This window comes from Apium graveolens, chromosome 4 (genome assembly GCF_009905375.1).
Source record: "Apium graveolens cultivar Ventura chromosome 4, ASM990537v1, whole genome shotgun sequence".
Taxonomy (NCBI): domain Eukaryota; kingdom Viridiplantae; phylum Streptophyta; class Magnoliopsida; order Apiales; family Apiaceae; genus Apium; species Apium graveolens.
In genome coordinates this window covers 178,238,299-178,250,104 of record NC_133650.1, presented here as the reverse complement: position 1 = coordinate 178,250,104, position 11,806 = coordinate 178,238,299, and the positions used below count along the sequence as shown (strand labels likewise).

At 35.8% G+C, this 11,806-nt stretch overlaps 1 non-coding gene across 1 annotated transcript; it reads right to left on the bottom strand.

Annotated features, from left to right (window-relative positions):
- Nucleotides 1-9,108: 9,108 nt before the first annotated feature.
- Nucleotides 9,109-9,216, bottom strand: LOC141722757 (small nucleolar RNA R71). The gene has a single exon (XR_012575761.1). It is a non-coding gene; the product is annotated as a small nucleolar RNA R71 (small nucleolar RNA).
- Nucleotides 9,217-11,806: the final 2,590 nt, after the last annotated feature.

Here is an 11,806-nt window from a genome sequence, read left to right as displayed (position 1 = left end):
AAAATAAAAGACTGAAAGGGGAAGGAGTATTAAGGGATACAAAGGAAATAGAGTTGAGAAGCGATAAGGGAGTTAGGTATGTGAAACCTTAAGAAACCCTAGAAATAAAAAATAGAGAAGTGTGTCATCATCAGCGCGATGGTGACTGATCATGAGATAAATTTTAGGTTTGAAGGCGTAAGCGAGACGTATAATTAATCCCTTTTAAGTTGATAGTATTCGATGAAACTTTGAGATAGACCGATGGATTAATTAGGAAACACGGATGGACTGATGAGACAGGATAACAAGATATTAGGAAAATGGGATGAAGGAAGTGACCTCCAAGAATGTGAAGTGTATGTAAGACCGGTGGCTTGATACTCAGAAAGGGAGACGCCAGGTATAAAAGATATCCCAATATTAAGATGACGGTTGAGATAAATAATGGAGATAAATGAATAGTTAGAACTAAAACATTCACATTGAACATGACCAATATCTTCCAGAACATCCCTGTTCTCATTACCAAATCAGGAAAAAAAAGCGGATGACCATTGTTATCTTTTCGAGGCCATATGGATTGACCTCAACTTGAATAAGGATGCTATTGTGAAATTTGGTATAGACTATCGAGGTGGGAATGATTGAATACGATAATCTATCAAGGATATATGACTTAATTTATCCATGGAAGGATGCAAGTACCTTTTTTAAGGTGGAATTAAGGATAGAACCTCGATAACTTCAGATGAACCCTAGGGGAATGCATAAAGGTTGGCATTTCACCCTTAATAGGTACAATATGAGTTTTGATAGTATGAATTGGAAAGGATTAAGGTAACAAAAACCTTTAAGGATCAGTGGAGAAATTTTTCAGAAGTATATAGACAATGGTTCTAGTATTAGTAAATGGTATTTTGATATGCCCTGTATCTAGGGAATACAGGAGGAACGATTCAAGGATAACCTTAGAGGTTTTACAAGGAGAAAGATAGTATTCAAAGTTCTGAAGAATAGAAATTTTGATAAAGGAAATATGACGTAATTATAATAATGCCAGGTGGGCACGTGTTGAACAATAAGAAAGTATAGATCGACCCAATGAAGGTCGAGATTGGTGAAAACAAGAAGGAACCAAGAAAAAAGACGTCCTAAGTATGATTGAGAGTCAGTCGTGACAATGTTAACCTTTAAAGACCGAGACAATAACTTTTAGAAGAAAATGGTGATATTTTTTTTGTCACTAAAGCGTAAGGGAGAGCATTTTCACACAAGCAGTGATATGAAATGAGGTAGAAAATTTAGTTGGAGTTCGTTCAAAAGACATTGATTATAAGGAACTATTACTATTAGGAAAGGCCAATGAGGTGGCCGACACTCTAAGTGTAAGAGAGCAATTATAGGCGCTCGTGCTAGAGGAATATAGTGATGATGGTTAAAGCCGTGAAGGTTGTATTATGACGTGAAAGATTGACATTCCTTCTGATGATTGTGCGATACTCAACCGTAATAGTAGTTTGGTAAAGATTTAATTCATGTAATCGCCGTGAGCGGGCTATCTATCTTAGAAGGTCCTATCTTGAGAATAAGCCAGGACCATATTTCAAAAAGGACTAAACAAACCCTTGAGTTAAGTCTTTTATTGAAGGCATATGATTAAGAATGGTATTAACCTGCTATCGTTGCTTTGATTGAAACTCTTCTGCAATTTTATCTGCTTCATGTCATGTATGTACGTCAGGATCTGGAGTGTTCTTCATGAATCATGAATGGTGATTATGTTACCTCCCTAGAGGATTTTGATACGGAAGGTATGGACTCTGTATGATTAGCTATTAAGATTCCAAGGAAAACGAATGACTACAATAGGTCAGCGGTGAACTATAGTAATACATCAACGATTCCTTGAATAATGAGACGATAACTACCGTGAGTGTTGTATGTAATGGATGTTGAGATTGAGTACCACTAATCGGGTCGTGTTGACGTATAAGTTATCTTTGATAGAAAAACTAGGTCGATTATCTACCTATTAAATATTTATTCCTTCTTATCGACAGAGAGTCGTATTACTATACGTGGAAGGTTGTGGTGCAAGTATAGAATTCTAGTAACGAAGATGTCTAGAATGAAATCCCATATTCGATTTTCTATGTCGAGGGAGTTTCAAAGGTGATTATTTATAAGCTCGAGCAAGAGCATGGGTCCATAGAATGATGGACGGAATAGAAAAATATTTAGGCATGTGAAATATAATACGATAATACTGGATGTTGGCATATATACATATGTTTCATTCTCCTTTGATAATCCTCTATAGTTCAGAGGTAGATTCCAAGCCAGATATTTTATGGCAGTATTTTTTTTATAATGCTCTTAAATTCGTTCTATTCTCTCCTTTTCATTTCGTGTAAGCTGAGAAGAACAACCCTTCCAGAAGGGGAGGTATTGCTGAATGACTATCTATCTGTGTGATAGAAGCCTATTAGGATACCAAATATTGTTTAATTGCTTGTCAAGTACTAAAGGCTGGCCACCTTCTGTACTAACTATGCGATGTAACAAGTGTTCTTGATCATGGTGATCTCTTAATAAATTATTTTACTTCTATACGATAGATCAAACTTTCGAAGATAAAAGCAACTCGAAATGAGGTAGTATCAGTGGGTTGACGCAATTGTTAAAAGTTTATAGAATGCTAGCAAATAAAAGTATAGCGAAAATGGTATTATGTACGGGAGATAGTAATAATTACATACTGGAAAAGAGTGGGTATTGAGAAACAAAAGCTGTAGAGCTAGATGATATATTGAGATTCGGTGCGATAGACTTGAAAAAAAAATTGGAATGATCACTTAGCACGGATTGAGTTTTCTTACGATGATAGATGATATGATAGTGTCGGAATGTCGCCCTATGAGGCCCTATACAAAAAAAAGGAAGATGCTGATCTCCCTTATATTGGGATGAAGTTGGAGAGCGCAAGATGCTCAGGTCCAAAGTGGTCCAAATAACCAAGGACATAGTAGATCTAATCAGAGGACAGCTGGTAGTAGCCCAAGATCGATAATAGAAGTATGTCGGTTTGGCCCGAGAGGACAAACAGTATGAAGTAGGGAACCTAGTATTGTTAAGGGTATTCCCTTGGAAAGGATTGATGAGGTTTGGAAAGAAAGGAAAGCTAAGTCCACGATTTGTCGGACCCTTGGATATATTAGGACGTATTGGGAGGTTATCAAATGAACTAGCCCTACCCCCGAACCTGCAACAAGTTCACAATGAGTTTCATGTATAAATGTTAAGGAAGTATGATCCAGAGGCGAGACACATAGGGGAATATAAACACGTAAACCTGCGACCAGACTTAACCTATGTGGAGCAACCAATGAGGGTTATGAATAAAAAAGGAACAAGTGCTTAGGAACATGGTTATCAAACTAGTTAAAGTTTGGTGGTAGAACCACAATGCGGGAAAATTGACTTGAGAGGTAGAAAGTGCAATGCTAAGAAAGTATCCCCAACTGTTTTCTATCTGATTCCGGGACGGAATCCTTTTAAGGAGGGGATACTGTAATAACCCCAAATTTTGGAAATTTTTGAAACCCTGATGAATAGTAATTTTTGTTGATTAAGAAAAATTATCAGACTATGCTATATAGGAGTACTGTTATGGAAATTCTAAGATTGTATTAGTATTCCATAAAGTAAATGAGTGTATGTAAAGGTCGTTAGAATTTGAATCCGGACACTTTGATTTTTCCCGAAAATCTATCAGATACCAAAAGAATTGAGTTTAAGGTAACATGATTAAAAGGATTTAAATTCAAGGATTATAAGAGAGGATCATTAAAGGAATATAAAATATTGAGGAAGGTTTAGGGGAACCCAAGTAATAAGATCCCGGGTATGATCCCTCAAACGACGAACAAGGACGCGAGTTAAGCGAACCGTATAACAGATAAGCGGTCATTAGCCAAGTAATTAAGATTTAATCAAAGAGGTTAGTGGATGTTGATGTCATCACACCACAAGGAGGAGACATGTGTTAAAAGGATGACATAATCAATATGACCTAAGCATGACCAAGTAGATATTTTGAATTGGTGGAATATTGGCCAAGTGTTTTTAACCATGGTAAATTTTAAATATGGTTAATTAAATTAAAAGAGAAGCAACCAAGTAATTCACCACACAGTTAGTAAAAGGGCAAAACAAGAAGCATTTCACTCTTTCTCCCCCTTGAAAGCTTGCTCTCGGCCAAAACCAGAGCAACAACTTAAAACTGCCATATCTCCTTCAATACTCACTCAAATATTATGTTCTACAGCTCTTTGGAAAGGTATTGAGATGGCCTACAACTCTTGTGCACAAGTCTCAACCAAATAAGAAAGGTAAGACCCTAATTTTTGCAATTCTTTCTATCGGACTTTCAGAAACTTCAAAATCTAACTTTGTGTTTTCTTTATTATTTGTGAGATCCAAGCGTGTATAAGGATTGATCAAGTTTTAAGGCTTCCTAGCAACTTTCCCCTCACAAATAAAGGTATGAAAATTCTGGAACTTTAAGTACTAAGTTTGTTTACTTGAATTTTGGGATAGTTTGGATGGATGAGTAGTTGTTTGAATGATTAAGCTTGAATTGAACTTTGATTGTTAAGTAGATTAGTTGATTATGGAGATGGTATAATATTGAATTGGATTGAGGATATTGAGCTTTTTTGGCTAAGATCAGTAGCCTAGGTTTGAATCTTGAAGTTGTGGATGGATTGTAGTTGTAAGGGATTGATTTGGAGTGGTAAAAATATTGGAAATCGCTAAGTTCTAGCCGTCATAATGCCCGATTTTCCTTAACTGTTTATGTGCTTAATTTTAGGACCCGTGAACTCACTGTAAGATTCTGACCTTTGCCATTTTTAGATATTTCATGTTACGAGATTCGTTTTGATATGTCGTTCGCCTAAATCCGAGTTACGAGCAATGAGAAACGACCGTTTAAAGTAACGGCGTTTCGCGAGCGAACCCCGAAACCTCGAGTAACTTTGAGACTATAATTGAGACCCTTAAATGATTAATCGAAACACAAAACAATTATTTAAGATGGATTAGGCAGTTGGTAAAGTACTCGCAAAAGAGTCGCCCTAAAATGTTTAATAGTTAATTTTTATAAAAATGGTGGAGCCGAGGGTACTCGAGCGACTTATGTAAATCGTTAAGCGCAAAAGCACGTTAGGGTCTAAGTGGATAAAGTCTAGTTTCTTAAGCGACCGTGGTTTGATTCCGGCTTATGTTGTTGTTCATAGGTTACCGGACCCACTCTAAGCTTAAGTCTACCCCGGGACACTCAGGCAAGTTTTCTACCCATTATACTGTTGTTGTGATGTAAATATATTGATTCATTATCTTGAGATAAGTGCATGGTTGTTATTAGCAAATCTTGCGATATATTGGAGCATGTTGATATGGTATATATATGCATGTTATGAAATCTTGATATTTTATTATCAATTCAAATGCTTATAAACTGCATAATACCTATGCTAGAGATAAACAGTAGTTGCGTATACCCTTAGTATAGGGGACCCAAAGGTGAACATTTTTCTAAACCGGGAGTCGATGTTCCCGAGTACAATATATATATATATATATATATATATATATTTTCTATAACTATTAATCGAATACGGTATATTCAATAGTTTTGAACAATAATCAAAAATTAATTTTGATTATTCAAATAAAGATTTTACTTTCGTATAAGTATATCTTTCGATAAATGTTATTCGTTTCAAGTATTATTTCCAAAAACTTTTAATGGATTTATTTTGATAAAAGCTATTCTTTATTGGAATATTATTTAAAGAATAATATTCAGATATTCTTCGATTATTTTGTAACTGATTTATTCTATTAAATCATCCTTACTTCAAACATTTCAAAAATATTTTCGAGTCTTTAAAATGATTTTAAAGTTAGAGCGGATCCCAAAACTCATTTTCAAATTTAAGATCTTCTTTTCGAAGGGGATTTAAATACTCGCTCAAAACCTAAGGGATCCAGCTCCGTGTGTATTTTTGGCGCAACGAAGTTGCTAATTTGATAAAAGAGTTTGATTACTTGCCCAACGTTCGGGAAGTAAACCCAATCAAAATGCGTCGGCATAGGCGCCATGGGCTCAGTGGGAGTCTATCAAAGTGTAAGTGGCTCAGTGGGAGTCCATTAAAGCATAAGTGGCTGAGTGGCAGTCCAGCATAAAGTCCTAATACGTCCAGGGTGATGACCAATGGGGAATTCATCCATCTACTAGTAGAAAAGGTGACTTAATTGGTATCTTTGCCTGATCAGCAAGATATCAGATTTATGCCAAGATTTTCTTCTTTCCAAATTCATTGGATATTGCAACTCTGTTTATAATTTTTATAACAGAAGTTTTCAAGGAGTGTATGAGATATATATATATATGTATATAGGTGTAGATATATATCAGGACTTAATGAAGTATCTCGTAACTTCATTTCTTTCAAATGATATTTCAAAGATTGAATCTATTCAAGTCTTATCTTGTAGTCTCATCTATGTGATGAACTTTTGAAACTGATTATACGTAGAATGGTGGTAGTTGAAGTAGTACTCGGAAAAGATATAAGTATATTGGAGTATCTTGTAACTTCATCTTTTCAACTTATATCTAGTAAATGATTATCTTATGCAAGACAAAGATTTTCAGAAAAACGTTGAGACAAGGTTAGATATATGAGATTACCTTGCAACAATATTTTTATACAGTTATAAACTGGAACTCTGTGTATATTATACATGTCAGAGGATTTCAAATATTTTGAAAAGTATATATACATATATACTGAATATTTTGTGACTTGGTCACGTTAAGATATCAACTTGGTTCATTTCTTCTTGACCAAGACTTTCATGAGTACTATGAGAAGGCTTATATATTGTTAATTACAATACATGTTATTTTGGTGGGCTTGTTGCTTACCCTTGCTTTATTCTTTCATCACACAACAACAGCTAGACAAGATGAACATGACCACGCTCTCAATTCACGAGCGGATAGGAAATGTTCCGCAGTTTCCTATAGGCGTTGATGCCGCTGTAGCTGAGGTAGAAACTACCAATAGGCTAGGTTTTCAACTGTTGATGTACCAGACTTATGTATATTTATGAACTGTAATAATGGCAAAGAAATTGTAAATTTATTCAGAAACCCTTTTGAGGTGTAATGGTTTATAATTATGGAATAAAATGACTTGTGTTATTTTTGGTATTCATCTATGAGACTATAACTTGTGGTGTGTATGTATATTGTGGGGTCACAGTACGCAGTAGTTGGTTGTTTATTAAGATTAAGTGTTATTAAGGGAAATGGAACTCGTGACAACCCGGATCCCCGACCCCGGATTTGGGGGTGTTACATTTTGCGATGCTATATAATGAATCTTTAAAGACATTTTTCAGGACAGAGACTAAGGAGAAGGCAATGAGAAGACCTAGGAGCACAAATATAATGAAGGAGAAGAAAAACTTAGTTTTACTTGTGATTCTTTGATTGAGTTGTAATCTTGGATGCTTGTTTTCTTGTTTGTTGAACCTATTACTCTTGTTAACGTACTTTGATTATTTATTCAGTTTATAAAGACTTAGTTTATTTACCATGCTTTCATAGGAACTCACGGTGATTATGCGTTTGGTTATGAACTAATCATTATCGTGGGATTCTAACCGATTTACTTATGGATTTCAATATTTAATTTGGTTCGATATCTTAGCGTATGATGATTGTATGATATCCTAGTAATTGTTGTGCTTATTCGTCTTTTGAGCGTCACGAATTTATAAGATAGCGTGTTAATCTCTATTGAAGCGATAGTGAATTTAGAGGTTTAGAACTTGCCATGCTAACATAGGTTCATGTATTTGTTATGTATGATTCATAGGTAATTTTAACCATCTTACTTGCCCTATGTAATCACGATAGAGAACTTGCGCATTAAACTTTTATTTTGTTATATTCTATAGAAATATAGGGTCTCAACATATTTGGTGTCTATTCAGCTTCTATCTCTTTGTGGATGTCTGGTAGTAGGGTATTTGTACATCGAAAGATGGCGTTTACTAGTTTCGTATTATCTGATTAGTTGTCATCACTATTGCATGCTAAGGTTAAGAACAATGACTTTGAATGAAGTATTTATTAAAATTACAATCCCATATTTGTCTCATATAGTAAATCAAACCCTTTAATCTCTTAGTTATTTACATATTAGTTAATATCTTAGTTATAAACAATCTTAACTTGTTAATCGTCTTAACATTGAATAATAACCATATTATTGTTGCATAAGTGCATAAATTGAAGTTAACCTAAACCAGTCTATGTGGGAACAAACTAGAAAGAATTATATATTACTTGCGAATGCGTATACTTGCGTGTAATTTTAGCGTGTGTTTTCGTCCTAACAAGTTTTTGGCGCCGCTGCCGGGGACTCGGTGTTAATTTTTAGTTTATGTGCTTGTCATCAGTGGTCATTAAAGTTCACCGACTCATATATTTTACTTGTTTGTTTGCTTGTGTTTCAGGTACTCTAGAGAGCGTTTATGCTAACGCGTTCTCGATCTCGCAAGAGGACACTGGATAAAGAGGAGGAAGAAGTTATAGTGGAAGAAAAAGTTTTTGAAGAAGAGGAAACAGTGGAAAAAGAAGAAGCTCTAATCATAATGGGAGAACCAGCAGTGAATCTGAAGGTTTTGATGGATTATTCTCAGCCAAAGATCAATGACATTTAGTCTAGCATTATCAGACCATCCATCGTGGCTAACACCTTTGAAATCAAGTCGAGCACGATTCAGATGATACATAATTTAGTTCAGTTTGGGGGTTCTCCTATAGAAGATCCCAACATGCACATCAGAGATTTTATCGAGATCTGCGACACTTTCAAGTTCAATGGAGTTTCTGAAGATGCTATTAAGTTGAGCCTTTTCCCATTCTCTCTGAAGGATAAAGCTAAGTGCTGGTTGTATTCTCTACCACCAGGTTCTATCACCAAATGGGAGGATCTTCCTCAAAAGTTTCTAACTAAATTCTTCCCTATGGCAAAAAGAACTGCAATCAGAAACACACTTACTCAATTTACGCAGCAATCGGGAGAATATTTTTTTTGAGGCTTGGGATCGCTACAAGGTGATGCTTAGGAAGTGTCCTCACCATGGGATGCCTGACTGGATATTTATCAATTGCTTTTACAATGGTTTGGGAGCACAGTCGAGACCCATGCTCAATGCAACATCAAGTGGAGCCTTATGGGAGAAGAGCTACGATGAAGCTTATAAGTTGATTGAACTGATGGCTGCTAATGAATACCAGAACCCTTCTTAGAGACTACCTCAAGGAAAGGTAGCAGGAATTCTGGAGGTGGATGCAGCTACTGCTATAGCTGCTCAGCTTCAAGCTTTGACGATGAAGGTGGATTCTTTGGCTAATTATAGAGTTAATAAGATCACTAGTGTTTTTGAGCTTTGTGCTGGTGCGCATGCACGGAGCAGTGTGCTATAACTAGTGAATCAGCTTAGTTTGTAAGCAACCTTTAGAGATCGCAATAACCAGTTCCAGCCACCTTTCATCCCAACAACCGCAATCATCCTAACTTCAGCTGGAGCAACACTCAGAATACGGTGCAACAGCCTTATCAGTAGTAGGCAGCAAAGCAATACAACCCTCCTAGTTTTCAACAACTGCAATATGCACCAAGACAATAACTCCAACAACTACCACAATCTAATGAAAAATCTGAATTGGAAGAGTTGAGGCTCATGTGCAAGAGCCAAGCGGTTTCTATTAAGACTCTGGAGAATCAAATTGGACAGATTGCCAATGCTTTGTTGAATCGACAATCGGGTACACTCCCTAGTGACACAGATGTGCCAGGCAAGAGGGAAGCTAAGGAGCAACTTAAAGCAATCATATTGAGGTCTGGGAAGGTTGCAAATCCTGAAGAATCTCAAGTTCCAGAATCTGAAGTTGTGACTGAAGAAGATGTGCAGAAGGAAGCAGAGGTGAAACCAAGGAAGAAAGTTGTTGTCATCACTCCTCCTGAGGGTAATACAGGGTAAAAACATGTCTATCCTCCACCTCTTTTTCCTAAGAGGCTGCAAAAGAAAAAGTTGGATAAGTAATTTGCTAAGTTCATGGAAGTTTTCAAGAAACTTCATATCAACATACCTTTCGCTAAAGCTCTTGAACATATGCCTAGTTATGCGAAGTTTATGAAATATATTCTCTCTCAAAAATTGAAGCTCGATGAATAAGAGACCGTTGCTCTTACGGAGGAATGCAGTGCTATGCTACAACATAAGTTACCTCCAAAGCTTAAAGATCCTGGAAGCTTCACTATTCATTGCACCATCGGAAACTTATCATTCGACAAGTGTTTATGTGATTTGGGAGCTGTTAGTCCCTTAAAAATATAGCAAGAATTACAGAAGGGGGGTTGAATGGAATTCTTGAACTTTTTCTTTAAGATAAAAATGTTCAACTCGATTATAGATATATTTGTTTTGATTAGCACAATGCGGAATATAAACTTTAATGAATCAAAACAAGAGTAATTAAAAACAAGAGTCTTTAAAACTTTCTGGTGGATTTAAACAATTCCACCAGAGATATATTTAATATATCGAGAGAACTCTGTGTGCAGAAATGCTCACAGCTGCTTATACAAAATAGAACTACTAAGAACACAGGAAATGCTAAAGATAGTGCTTACAAAGATTTCTCTGTTTTTGTTTCTTAGCTCTCTTAGTTATTTTTCTATTTGCTACTCTCTTGGTTTATATATTACCAAGATTACAAAGTCAAAAGAACTGAATAAATATAAAATCTAACAATCTTGATCTTTGCTGCTTTTCGTCCTCTATTACCCAGTTAACGGGCTTCCACAGTGTGTTTGTATCCATCTCGACGGCTGTGTGTCAGCTTTCACTGTTCAACTGATGTTTGAATCTTGATATTATCATCCGTCGACTTTCAGATCATCCGTCGATGACTTACTTGATCATCCGTCGACTGCTATTTTAAACATCCGTTGAAAGTCATTTGATCATCCGTCGAAGCTTTGTTAAGCATCCGTTGATAGCTATTTTGGCACTTGACTTCATTTCACTTATACATAATTACAAGACATTGCTTAGGTACAGTTAATCAACCTATTCTGCATATCTAGTTAAAGTCAACATGACTTATATACTACTACAGATTCTATACAAAGGTGTATACAACACTGTGCTACAAACTCATTATTACATAAGCTACTCACTCGATGGATAATAAGTTATTCATCCGTTGGGACTAAAATGAGTTATCCGTCGGGACTATAATTCTTATCCGTCGAGTGCTACATTATTTCACTAAGTAAAATCTACTTAGATGTTTTGTTTAGGTACTCATCAAGTGCACAACATATTCACAACAATCTCCCCCAATTTATGTCTACTGGAATTGTAGCCATAAATTAAGAGATACTTGATGATAACAAAACATCCTAAGTATATATCTTTAAAGATAAGTAGATAAAACTGAAAGTGCTTCAATTTAAACAAGATATACAAGGTTTGGCTCATAGTCAGTTCAAGATGCTCCTCTAGCCTGAGCAGATTTTTCTAGTTTCTTGAAGGTCTGGATCTTCTTCCAAGCTTTCTGTTGTTTTCTTCAATTTGATTCTGGAGCTGTCTATGGAATTCTAATTCATCAGATTCTGAGAGATCTAACATTTCTTGTATTTCCAAGAGAGTCTCATTGCTAGAGATA